Source organism: Hemitrygon akajei, chromosome 6, assembly GCF_048418815.1.
Source record: "Hemitrygon akajei chromosome 6, sHemAka1.3, whole genome shotgun sequence".
NCBI classification, from domain to species: Eukaryota; Metazoa; Chordata; class Chondrichthyes; order Myliobatiformes; family Dasyatidae; genus Hemitrygon; species Hemitrygon akajei.
The window spans coordinates 69,549,901-69,562,422 of record NC_133129.1 but is presented as its reverse complement, the minus strand read 5'-3'; the positions used below and the strand labels follow the sequence as shown (position 1 = coordinate 69,562,422).

General features: G+C 43.7%; 1 long non-coding RNA gene across 4 annotated transcripts in view; it reads right to left on the bottom strand.

The window, feature by feature from the left end:
- The window catches only part of LOC140728726 (uncharacterized), a 94,062-nt gene that overhangs the window by 36,881 nt on the left and 44,659 nt on the right, over positions 1-12,522 (bottom strand). For 2 of the 4 annotated variants that reach the window (XR_012099170.1, XR_012099169.1), the window contains exons 3-4: positions 7,287-7,398; positions 6,856-7,011 (exon numbers count right to left, since the gene is read on the bottom strand). This is a non-coding gene — a long non-coding RNA (uncharacterized lncRNA). Of the gene's footprint in view, positions 1-6,194; positions 7,012-7,286; positions 7,399-12,522 lie in introns of those variants that run through there. The other 2 variants (XR_012099171.1, XR_012099168.1) reach the window with 1 other exon arrangement.

The following is a 12,522-nucleotide window of genomic DNA, read 5'->3' as shown; positions in this document are numbered from 1 at the left end:
GGCCCATATCATTCTTATGTGGGAGGGAGAACAGCCAGAGGTCATGTTCCACATTGCACCAATAACACTGGTAGAAAGGGTGACAAGGTTCTGCAAAGAGACTTCAGGGAGTGAAGTGTTAAGTTAAAGGACAGGACCTCCAGGGTTGTGATCTCAAGATTACTGGTGAGGCCTGAAATAGGAAGATAACATAGTAGCTCAGGAGATGATTCAGGGGGAGGGCTTCAGATTTTTGGATCATTGGGCTTTTTTCCAAGGAAGGTGGGACCTGTACAGATGGGACATTTGCATCTGAACTGGAGGGGGACTAATAACCTTGGGGGATGATTTGCTGGCACTGCTCTGGGAGGGGGGAGTTTAAACCATATTTGCAGGGGGTTGGGAACCAGAGTGCTAGGGTAGAGAGTGGAGTGGTTTTGAGGAAAGGTGTAAAGGTAGGAATCAAAAGGTTGAACATGTTGGGAAAATGTTCTGAGTTGCATCTAGAGGTATTGCAAGTAAGGCAGATGAGCTTAGAGTGGATCGGCACATGGAATTATGACATTGTAGCCATTAGTGAGACTTGGTTGCAGGAGGGGCAGGACTGGCAGCTCAATGTTCGGGGGTTTCATTAACTTAGACATGATAGAGCAGGAGAGATTAAAGAGGGAGAGGTGGCATTACCACTCAGGGAAAATGTCACGGCAGTGCTCAGACAGCACAGACTGGACAGCTTGTGTACTATGGGAACAAATTTGTAGGGAGATTGCAGACTGTTGCAAGAAATATGAGGTCATGATAGTAGGTGATGTTAACATTCCACATATTGACTAGGACTCCCATATAGTAAAAGAGTTAAATGGGATAGTGTTCATGAAATTGCCCTTGATCAATTTATAGAGGTCCCAACCAGACAGAGTCATAGAGCAGTACAGCACAGAAATAGGCCCTTCATCACATCTAGTCCACGTCGAACTATTATTCTGCCTTGACCCATCAACCTGCATCTGTACCAGAGCACTCATACCCATCTTATCCATATATCTATCTAAACCTCTCCTAAATGTTGAAACCAAACCCTCACCCACCACTTCTGCTGGCACCACTCTCACCACCTTCTGAGTGGAGAAGTTTCCCCCTCGTGTTCTGCATAAACATTTCACCTTTCACCCTTAACACATGACTTTTAGTTCTAGTCTCACCCAACCTCAGTGGAAACAGTCTGCTTGCATTTACCCTATCTATACCCCTCATAATTTTGTATCCCTCTATCAAATCTCCCCTCAATCTTCCATGTTTTAAGGAATAAGTCCTATCATATTTCACCTTCCCCTATAACTCAGGTCCTCAAGTCCTGGCAACATCCTTGTAAATTTTCTCTTCACTCTTTTAATCTTATTAATCTCTTTCTTGTAGGTAGGTGACCTGAACTAGACACAATACTCTAAATTAAGCCTCACCAACGTGTTATACAATTTCAACATAACATCCCAACTCCTGCACTCAGTACTCCGATTTATGACAGCCAATGTGCTGAAGCTCTCTTTACAACCCTCTCTACCTGTGGCACCCCTTTCAAGGATTTATGGATCTGTGTTCCCAGATCCCTCTGTTCTATCGCACTCCTCAGCGCTTGCCTGCCTTAAATTCCATCTGCCATTTTCAGCCCATTTTTCTAGCTAGTTCCGATCCCTCTGTAAGCTTTGATAGTCTTCCTCACTGCCCACTATGCCCCTAATCTGTTTTGAATTTCCTGGATGTTCCATCAGTGGATGGCAGGCTTGACAGAGCAGTTGGCCTTGAATTTGTCCATTGGGTGCATATTCACTGAAGCTGAAAGCACAGTGTTGATGAGCTTTCCACTTCCACCAAGATCATGGTGCAACCAAAGTGTCACCCCTCCCCCCCCCACCCCCCAATACATCTCTGATAATCTCACGTACAGATTCCTTGTGATTTCCCACCATGAGACAGGGATCACCCCACAAAAATGGCAGTGGATCCTGTGATTTCCAGAGGGAAGCAATGGATCCTTCCTTGGTTTATGGTAGTTCTGTAACTCTACCAGGATGTGGACTTTATTTACTGGCCTTACAAACTCTTTTGTCTGTAACTCCCTGGCAAAGTATGTAGTTCTTTCTACTTGTGTTTAGAGAAATGTGGGGCATGATTTTGTTTTGTGAATGCCTTAAACTGGCTCTCTTTTGTGCAACAGTACAATGGTCCATTTTACTTAGGCTGGAACTGAAAGCCTTTTAATGCAGTAAGAAGTTCTAAGGCATTTCACAATAGTTTATAAAATAACACAGGGAGTGATAGATGCCTGGAAAGTCCTGCCTGTCTGGGGAAGTACTGAGAGCAGATTCAATTACAATGTTTAAGAGGCATTTAGACAGGCAAATGAACGGGCAGGGATATTGACCATGTGCAGGCAGTTGGGATTAGTTTAGGCTGCCATCATGGTCAGCACAGATATCAAAGAGCCTGTTCCTGTGCATCCCCTTCAGCCTAGTTAAACGGAGGTGAAAGGATAAATGACCAAAAGATGTAGGTTTTATTTCTCATTGCTCCAGTAATTCAGGTTCAGTCCTATTGTCTGCCTTTGTGGAGACTGTATACTTTCCCTGTGACTGCATGGGTGAAATGGGAGGAGGGGAGTAAGTGGGCATATGAAAGCAAATGAATGAGGGGGAAATAACTGATGCATTGGAATGGTGGGATTATTTTGAGGGCCAGCATGGACTTCACAGGCCAAATGGTCTCCTTCTTGTCATAACGAATATCATCATCATCATCATCCTTATGTGCCGCGTCATATGACGTGGGTAATCATGGTTTTCTATCCATGTCCATGACTGTTCCTGGTAAAATTTTCTACAGAAGTGGTCTGACATTGCCTTTTTCTGGACAAGACGGTTGGCCCCAGCTATTATCAATACTCTTCAGAGACTGTCTGCCTGGTGTCAGTTGTCGCATAACCAGGACGTGTGATATGCACCATCAACTCATATGAGCATCTACTGCTTCCTCCCATGGCTACGCATAACCCTGATCGGGGGCTAAGAAAGTGCCACACCTCGCCCAAGGATGAGCTGCAGGCTAGCGATGGGAAAGAGCATCTTACACCTCCTTTGGTAGAAACGTAGCTCCACCTTGCCACTCTCATAAGGAATATGTGAAGTGCAAAGGAGAAGAGGAGAAAAGATATGGGGAGTTTTATGTAAGGAATTCCAGAGCTTGGAACCTAGGGAGAAATGATTACACTTGGGTTGATCAAGAAGACCGAATTAGAAGAATGCTATAACCACTTAAAGCAGTAACTCTGCTTCACATAAAGAGCTCTCAACATTGGGTCACCTATCAGCCACTTCTCTCTCCATGGGATTGTTCTGTTACATGTACATATGATTGAGAATGTTGGTCCAAGGACCTGGAAGACTTGGCTTCAGGCTTGGCCATTGGCACAACCCATGTGTTTCACAGGATTGTAATCAACCAACATGTGATCTCGAGATGCATTAAGAATAGTAGGTCAGGAAAGGTAACTTGAGGAGGAGGGAGTGCTCAAGAGGGGCAGTGGGAGTTCCAAAGCATGAGGTCCATGTAGGTAGTTGAAAACAGAGGTGCCGGTGGTGCAATGATGAATCGTTTATAAGAGCAGGACTGGAGGGATGTGGAGTTGTCAGTGGGCTGTAGAGCTGGAGGAGGATTCAGGGTCAGTGAGTTGAGGCCATGAAGGGATTTGAAAGCGTAGATATGATTCTTAGAGCAAAGGTTTCTGTGTAGATCAGCAATCACAGTCGTGATATGCGAACAGTACTTAATGTGAATTAGAACTGTGAGAGAGGTCTTCTGGAATACCAAGTTCGAAGATCACAACACCATCAAAAGAAGAGGTAGAACAAATTGTGGACTATGTGGGCCCATAAAGTCAGGACAGAAGAAAGAAATGAGGGCAGGAAGAGTGACCGTAGGGAACTGTGACATACTGTGTATTTCCACAACCATATTCTAAAAGTGCATAGTTGGGCACTAAAGAGTATGAACATAAAAGGCATTTCAAAAATTGTAACCTAGGAAAGCAGACTGTGAAAATGAATGTTAAGTTTAAAATGAACCCTCAAATCATCAATAAGCAGAAAAACACCCCTTTGATGCAGCAGTGTCATGTTGTAATTAAGACCCTGGACCACAGACTGTTGTAGGTACTACAGAAAATGGAAAGAAATGTTCCGTTCGTCAAATCTACTCTTCCCATAAATTGTCAGTCACGACCTACACAACATTTCATACTTCATTTCTCTCCCTTATGCCTAAGAACCTCGGTGGATAACACTCTTGCCCTGGGTTAATAGATTATGAATTTGAAGTCCACACCAGAGACTTTGAGTTCAAAAATCTACATTGATACCAATGGTGCAGCTCTGAGGATGGTATCCTGCCTTTTGAATAAGACTTTAGGCTGAGGCCCGACCTGCTCTTTATATGAAGTAAATGATCTCACTGTGACCAGCTGAGGAAGAACAGTGCTGTTACCCATCATGTCTTGGCCAACGTTCATCCCTTACGCAAAATTTCTAAAGGTTGTATCTCATGTAAGATTGTTAATGACATCATCATGTTGCCATTAAGGGAAATTGCAGAGCTACATGTCCTACATTGCAACAGTAATGATGCAAGTATTAAACTCAAGAGGCTAAATGGCCTAATCCTGTTCCTGCTCTTATGTCTTATGGTGAATACACTTTGAAAGTATTTGCTTTGCCGCAGAGAGCCATGGGTAGTTTGAAGTGTGCTGTGTGAGTGATCAGTTGTACTCTCTAACAATGGTGAAGCTGCATTTCCTCATGAATGTTTGGTTAGGAGAAAGATTTCAGTTTAAGATTATTGGCTGACCTCACTGGATTCCTGGTTTAGCCTGTGTTACAAGCAGTAATTTAGGTAAGCTTTCTCAGACTGACACTGACAAACTTCAGCTCCTGACACTTTATTCACTTCTCGATATACACACAGTAGAGCTCAGGTTCCTTCTCCAGCTCCCTTGGCTTAAAACCAACGGGAGACCGACAAGAATTAAACATTCACTTTGTAACTTTATAAGGGTTGAAATAATCATTGCTTTATTTTCCCGTCTCTTGCACGTACAGCTGATCTATGAATAGAACATTGAACACACAGGACATTGAAAAGAAATTCAATTCCTTCACCAGCAGCGAGGTGATAGTGTATATTTTCATATCTATGTGGGTATTTATTTATTTATTAATCTATCTATCTATCGTTTGATTGAGATACCATGCGGGGTAGATCCTTACAGCCCTTCAAATCGCGCAGCCCAGCAACCCCAAATTTTATCTGAGCCTAATCATGGGACGCTTACAATGATCTATTAACCGGTACATCTTTGGACTGTGGGAGGAAACCCACACAGTCACGGGGAGAACGTACAAACTTACAGGCGGTGGCGTGAACTGAACCTAGGTCACCCATACTGCTAGGCGACGTGCTAACCACTATGCTACCATGCCACCCCTTATGACACGGAAAGAGGCCAATTGATTAATTGATCTATGCCAGCTCCCAGAGTAATCACATCCCATCTATTTTCTCTGTAGCAAAATCCCCATTCATTCCCACCAATCCTGCCATTCACCTAAGCTGGAGAAAATGTGCAGCAGTTATTCGGCCTGCCTCCTCTGGGATATACAAGGAAACTGGATCAGCTGGAGAAAGCCACGTAGTCGCAGAGCGAACAAGCAAGCTCCACGTAGACAGCACCAGAGGTCAGAAATTGAATCTGCGTCGATGGAACTGCGAGACAGCAACTCTACTAGTTAGAAATACAGCGGCGGAGCAGTGGCACGGCAGGAAGAGCTGCTGAGTCAAAGCTACGGACACCTGCGCTCTAGCCTGACCTCCAGTGCTGCCTTGTGAAGCTTGAACATTCTCCCTGTCATATGTTTGGGTTTCCTTTGGGGCTCTGCTTTCCTTTCTCTTGCTAAGGATGAGCGGATTGGCCTCTGTAAATGGGAGGAGCTGAGAAGAGCATGAGGAAAGTGTTATGGGATTAGCGTGGATGAGCTCTTGATAGTTTCTGCAGACTCAGACGCATGAAGGTTTGTATCTATGTCACTTGCCTCTGGATAAAAATCCACTGGCAATATTCTCAGTAGTAAGGACACAAATTGAAACAACACACACAGAGATCTTGATTTTATTCAGTGAATAGTGTGATCTGACATTCACTCCATAATAGATTTAACAATAACTTTAAATGAGAATTGGATAAGCATTTGAAGGAAACACTTCACAGGTAATGGAAAAAGAACAGTGCACAGACTTGATTCAACATTTTTCAGAGAGAGGGCACAGAAAGGCCCTCCACTGTGGCTCAGGATACTGTGTTCTGAGCGATAACAGAGTTTGCCTCACTCTGTAATCACTTAGGTTGAGATTTTATCTATAGTCCTGTCAGTGCTTAGAAATTTGTTCCTAACCATCAGTTGAGAATGGGCCTGGTTGAAATTTCCTTCCTAATCACAAGTTTCCTCATGCTAATATCCTGATCGTGATTGAAACAAGCTAGTGTCTGCCTCGATAGTTTCCTGAATTATAGGTTTTTGTACCACATCAAAGCTGTCCAGTGGTGTGGCTTCTGGACCAGACTTCAAGGCGAGTGGTCCTGGGTTAGAATCCAGCTGGCTCCTTGCACGCTTTCCATCCATGCTGGGTTGAGCATTGAGCTAGCGACTCAGCTTCGTAAAAAATCAGTCAAGGTTGCCGCCCGATGTGCCTCAAGGCATGGAAAGGGCCTTACTTACTGTACCCCGCCAGGAGCTTCAGTTATTCCAGAAAACACTAAGATCCCAAACTTACTGAAGTCTCAGCCCGCAGCGTCGACGGTTTGTTCATTTCCATAGATGCTGCCAGACCTGCTGAGTTCCTCCAGGACTTTGTGTGAGTTGCTTAAGATCCCAAACTCGATGCTTTAGGAACAGCTTCGTCACCTCCCCCATCAGATTTCTGAACGGTCTGTAAACCCATGAACACAACCTCGTTATTCCTCTTCTACACAATGTTTCTATTTGTATCACTTATAGTAATTTTTAATGTCTCGTGCTGTACTGTCTCCACAAAATAATGAATTTCACAACATACTGCCATGATAATAAACCTGATTCTTACTCATTCAAACAAAAATCACATGTGTATGTTAACGTGTAATGATGGCTGTAAACCAGTCTGCCATTTTATCAGCTGCATTTCTTTAACTACAATATTCACAATTCTGAAAAAAAGTATCTTACTGTCATAGGACACTTTGAGTCTTCACTGCTACCGTCAGGAAGGAGGTACAGGAGCCTGAAGGCACACACTCAGCGATTCAGGAACAGCTTCTTCCCCTTTGCCATCTGATTTCTAAATGGACATTTAACCCATGACCATTACTTTTTTAATTTTAATTTTTGCACTACTTATTTAATTTAACTATTTAACATACATATATATTGTAATTTGTCTATTTTATATATTCAGTTTTTTCCCCTCTATTGTTACCTATTGCAATGTACTGCTGCCGCAAACACAACGTATGTCGGGTGATATTAAACCTGATTATGATTCTGATTCACAAACAGTGCTGTATAAAAGTAGAAAAATTGCTCATTAATAAGCAATTCCACAAATAAACTTCCAATTTAGGATTTATGCATTGATTATTACCCATTCTATGTTGAGAGGAGTTCGTCCTTCAGTACTACTACATACCTAATTTCCTCTCGGCTTCCCAAACAGATTATTGTTTTGTAAGTATGTTGATTTTGCTATCTGACTGAGAGCTTTGAATTATTACTGTTTCTCTCTGTTTGCTCCTCTTACATTAAAAGTGGTTTGTTGTTCAGATCCGAAGCTGAAAGCGTAGTTTATCAGTGGAAGCATTTGCAAGTCAGCCGTTCAAGGGGAATACATTAACTTGCTCTGGATTATTATGTTCATAAAGCCAGTCGCTTCCTGCAATCAAATTGTGTTTACGGTCAGTAGGGATAGCTTTTGGCAAAGACCATTGGTGTTTGTGGGAAAGGGAATCACTTGGGGAACTCCCACGTCAACCACAGAAATTTGACCTGTCAGCTTTGACAATAAATGTTCAAATTCTGATGCATTTTTTCCTTGCACAATATACTTTGTAGTGCTTAAGTCAGCAGGGAACCATTTCCATTGTTCAAGCACTGTTTCAAGATGTGATGGCCCATGCACGAGTTCAAATTACACCCCAAATATTTGAACACAATAACCTACACCAATGTTGCTGTGTAGTGAAGGTGGAGATGCCACCTTCCAGGGTGAGGTATTAAATGGAAGCCCTGACAGTCTAGCAGATGATGTAAAAGATTCCATGGTAATATTGGGAAATGAGAATTTAGTGGTCTCTCAGAAGCATAATCAATATTTACACTACAAACTAAAACAAGTTATTTAGTCAGCTTTATCAACTGAGTCATAGGGAATATTATGAAGGGGATTTCAAAGAAGTTCCAGGATCTGAAGCACACACGAAAGAAATCAGTGAGGTGTCAGAAGCTTACATTACTGCATTTCAATTAAAATAAATTCAAAATATATTTATTTATTATCCAAGTACGTATCAAGAAAACATCAAACACCCTACACACGAAAAGAAAAGAACAAATTGCGCAAAAGGCAATAAGTAAGTGAACAACACGTAGATGATCAAACATCAAACCAGGGGACCAGCTGTATTCAGTTTTGATCAGTTCAGCTCTGTGCTGCTAGCTTCCTGCAGGTCACAGGGAAGTCTTCACCAAAGTGACCCCATCCACATTGATCGCCCTAGAAGCATAGAAAACATACAGCACAATACAGGCCCTTCGGCCCACAATGCTGCGTCGAGCATGAACTTACTTAGAAATTACCTAAGGTTACCCATAGCCCTCTATTTTTCTAAGCTCCATGTACCTATCTAGGAATCTCTTAAAAGACCCTGTCATATCCACCTCCACCACCACTACCCGCAGCCCATTCCACACGCTCACCACCCTTTGTGTAAAAAACTTACCCCTGACATCTCCTCTGTACCTACATTCAAGCACCTTAAAACTTTGCCCTCTCGTATTAGCCATTTCAGCCCTGACCATTCATACAATCAATGCCTCTCATCATCTTATACACCTCTATCAGGTCACCTCTCATCCTCCAAGAAGAAAAGGCCAAGTTCACTCATCCTAGTCTTGTAAGGCATGCTCCCCAATCCAGGCAAAATCTTTTTAAATCTCCTCTGCACCCTTTCTATAGTTTCCACATCCTTCCTGTAGTGAGGTGACCAGAACTGAGCACAGTACTCCAAGTGGGGTCTGACCAAGATGCTATACAGCTACACATTCCCTTTCGGCTCTTGAACTCAATCCCACAGTTGATGAAGGCCAATGCACCGTATGCCTTCTTAACCACACAGTCAACCTGTGAAGCAACTTTGAGTGTCCGATGGACACTGGATCTTGGATCCCCAAGATTCCTCTGATCTTTAACACTGCCAAGAGTCTTACCATTAATACTACATTCTGCCATCATATTTGACCTATCAAAATGAACAACCTTACGCTTATTTGTGTTGAACTCCATCTGCCACTTCTCAGCCCAGTTTTGTATCCTATTGATGTCCCGGTGTAACCTGTAGCCCCCCCACACTATCCACAACACCCCCAACCTTTGTGTCATCAACAAATTTACTAACCCAGCACAGATCCCTGAGGCACACCACTGGTCACTGACTTCCATGCAGAATATGACCCATCTACAACCATTCTTTGTCATCTGTGGGCAAGCCAATTCTGGATCCACAGAGCAATGTCCCCTTGGATTCCATGCCTCCTTACTTTCTCAATAAAACTTGCATGGGGTACCTTATCAAATGCCTTGCTGAAATCCATATACACTACATCTACTACTTTACCTTCGTCAATGTGTTAGCCTCAAAAAATTCAATCAGGCTCGTAGGGCACGACCTGCCTTTGACAAAGCCATGCAGACTACTCCTAATCATATTATGCCTCTCCAAATGTTCATAAATCCTGCCTCTCTGGATTTTCTCCATCTACTTACCAACTCACTGGTCTATAATTTCCCCTGGGCTATCTCTAGTTCCTTTCTTGAATAAGGGAACAACATCTGCAACCCTCCAATCCTCCAGAACCTCTCCTGTCCCCATTGATGATGCAAAGATCATCGCCAGAGGCTCAGCAATCTCCTCCACCCCCAGCCACTATAGTCTGGGGTATATCTCGTCTGGTCCCAGAGACTAATCCAACTTGATGCTTTCCAAAAGCTCCAGCATAGGTACATTCCTAACTTCCACCCTCAGAGACTCTGTAAACAACCCCTCCATGACTTCCTCCTTTTCTGCAGTCGTGACACTATCTCTGATCAGCAGTGCCATGCCCCTGACCCATCCAAGTCTCTGTAGTGGCCACAACATCATAGCTCCAAGTACTGATCCACGCTTTAAGCTCATCCGCTTTGTTAATGATACTCCTTGCACTAAAATAGACATACTTCAAACCATCAGTCTGAGCGTATCCCTCCTCTATCACCTGCCTATCCTCCCTCTCACACTATCTACAAGCTTTCTCGATTTGTGAGCCAACTGCCTCTTCCTCCGTCTCTTCAGTTTGGTTCCCAATCCCCAGTGATTCTAGTTTAAACTCTCCCCAACAGCCTTAGCAAACCTCCCCGCCAGGATATTGGTCCCCCTGGGATTCAAGTGCAATCCGTCCTTTTAGTACAAGTCACTCCTGACCCAAAGGAGGTCCCAATGATCTAGAAATCTGAATCCCTGTGCCCTGCTCCAATCCCTCAGACACACATTTATCCTCCACCTCACTCTATTCCTATATTCACTGTTACTTGGCACAGGCAGTAATCCCATGATTACTACCGTTGAGGTCCTGATTCTCTGCCTCCTTGCTAACTCCCTGAACTCTGTTTTCAGGAAATCCTCCCTTTTCCTACATATGTCGTTGGTCCCAATATGTACCATGACCTCTGGCTGTTCTCCTTCCCACTTCAGGATATTATGGATGCAATCAGAAACATCCTTGAGCCTGGCACCTGGGAGGAAAATTACCATCCATGTTTCTTTCCTGCATCCACAGAATCACCTGACCCCTAACTATAGAGACCTCTATCACACCTGCCATCTTCTTCATTTCCCTATCTTTCCGAGCCACAGGGCCAGACTCTGTGCCAGAGGCGCGGCCACTGTTGCTTCTCCCAGGTAGGCTGTTCCCCCCCCCCCCCCCCCAACAGTACTCAAACAGGAATACTTATTGTTAAGGGGGACAGACACAGGGGTACTCTCTAGTATTTGACTGTTGCCCTTCCCTCTCCTGACTGTTACCTACTTATCTGTCTCCTGAGGCCCAGTGTGACTGCCTGCCTATAGCTCCTCTCTATCACCTCCTCACTTTGCCTAATAGACTAAGCTCATCAAGCTGCATCTCCAGTTCCCTAACGCAGTCCCTAAGGAGCTGCAGCTCGACCCACCCAGCACAGATGTGGCCATCCGGGAGGCTGGGAGTCTCCCAAACTTCCCACATCCGACATCCAGTACAGAACACCAGCCTCACAGACATACATCCTATTCCTATTCTTCACAAGTAACTTACCTCACCTCGACCCATTATTGTCGAAGACCTGTTGAGCCAAAGCTGACTCCCTCTAGTCTCTCACCCACCCTGATCAAACTGCTCAGAAAAAGCAGAGAAAAGAGTAACCAGTATATAGGAACACGTGTAATATGAAGCTTAAAGTCACCCAAAATCAGCCCACAGCATTGCCTTTTAATCTTCCATCTTCAATCTTCAGACTGATTTTACAACATGTTTTCATCCTCGTGTTGTAAAATTTATTGCAGCTGGGAAATAAACCTGAGGGTGACACAGTGGTACTAGGGAAACTAGTAAAACTTACTTCATTGCTCCACTGACTTGAGTTCAATCCTGAGGTCCTGTGCCAACATTGTGAACTTTATGTTCTCCCTGTGGCCACTTGGGTTTCCTCCAGGTACTTCAATTTCCTCCCACATCCCAGAATTTTCACTCTGCCAGGTTAGTTTGCCACAGCAAAATGCACTTAGCATCTAATGAGATAGGTAGAATCTGGAGGGGGTTGCTAGGAATACGGGCAGAATAAAAAGCATTCAACATGGCTTTGGTTGATAGTAGACTTGATTTTAAATAGGCTGAAGGATTTGTTTCTATGACTCGATGTCAAGATTAAGTGGATGTGGGGAGGATGTTTCCTATAGTGGGGGAGTCGAAGACTAGAGAGCACAGCCTCAGGATAGAGGGGCGTCCCTTTAGAACAGAGAAGAGGAAGAACTTCTTTAACCAGAGGGCGATGATTCTGTGGAATACATCACCACAGACGGCTGTGAAGGTCAAGTCACTGGATATATTTAAAGCGGAGGTTGATAGGTTCTTAATTAGTAAGGGTATCAAACGGTTATCTGGCAACAAATCTTAGATG